This window comes from Phascolarctos cinereus, unplaced genomic scaffold (assembly GCF_003287225.1).
Source record: "Phascolarctos cinereus isolate Bilbo 61053 unplaced genomic scaffold, phaCin_HiC Scaffold_964;HRSCAF=1619, whole genome shotgun sequence".
NCBI lineage: Eukaryota > Metazoa > Chordata > Mammalia > Diprotodontia > Phascolarctidae > Phascolarctos > Phascolarctos cinereus.
In genome coordinates, this window is record NW_027556362.1 from 8,747 (window position 1) to 9,969 (window position 1,223).

A 1,223-nucleotide genomic window follows, 5' to 3' on the forward strand; every position below is an offset into this window, starting at 1 on the left:
GGGTGCTTGAGGAAAAGTCATTATGTGTGTTGAAGTCCCAAATAGGAGGAGTTGGGGAGGAGAAAGACTGTGAGACAGGCTGTTGTTGTAGCTTGTCCTTTGTTCTCAAACAGGACCATGACACAGGAAGGTGATGCCATGACTTGCAAGTGAATTGGATTTAAGTGAGAGACTGTACAAAGTCATCAGCCTCTTTCTCCTCCAGAGTGATCTAGGTCCAGTGGCAAGATGTAGATCAGGACACTGGAGAGGACAACTCATTGAGGAAGAAAGGAGAGTGACCTGGAGCTCTTTGAAGTGTTACCCAGTCTATGTGTGTCCACATTTCTTTGTGCAAATATGGTTAATCAGGAGATGTGACTAGGTTATCTCTAGTCTCCTCTGGCTACCTTCTCTAAAGAAGATACCTTCTAGGAGGGAAGCAGGAGATTGGGGCCACTGTTTTCCTCAGATAATGGGTTCTAGGCTAGAATTATATCTATCCAACCCCCATCCCCAATATTGTTAGTCTACCCAAAAAGAAACTAGTATTAGCAGGGACCAGGAAAGGCTTCCTGTGAAAGGTGAGATATTTAGACTTGAAGGAAGCTAGGGAAGCCAAGAAGTAGAGATAAGGAGGGAGAGAATTCTAGGTATGGGATAAGCCAGTGAAAATACCCAGTTAGCTGACAGAGTATTTTATTCAAGAATGAGAAAGGCCAATGTCACTGGATTAGATTGTATGGTAGGGTATTAAGATGTAAGAAGATGGGGAAAGTGGAATGGGATGGGGTGGAGAGGGCAGGTTAGGAAAGGCTTTAAAAGCCAAAGATGATTTTATATTTGATCTGGAGGTAATAGGGAGCCACTGGAGTTAGGCAGTGTGGGTAAGTGGGGGGAAGGGATCTATGGTGAGGCCTGTGCTGTGGAAAGATCACTTTGACAGCTGAATGGAGTGCCAACAAAGGATGGGCTTGGAGTCAGGGAAGATCTGAATTCAAATCTGACCTCAGACACATTAGCTGTAACCCTAGGCAAGTCACTTAACCTCTATTTGCCTCAATTTCAACCTCGAAATAGAGACTAAAGCACCTACCTGGGGGTTGTTGTGAAGATCAAACCAGATATTTGTAAAGAACTTAGCACAGTGCCTGCACATAGTAGGCACTATCAAAAATGCTTATTCCTGCCTTTCCCTTGAGGCAGGAATATCTACCAGAAAGTAATTGTATTAGGCCAGGCAT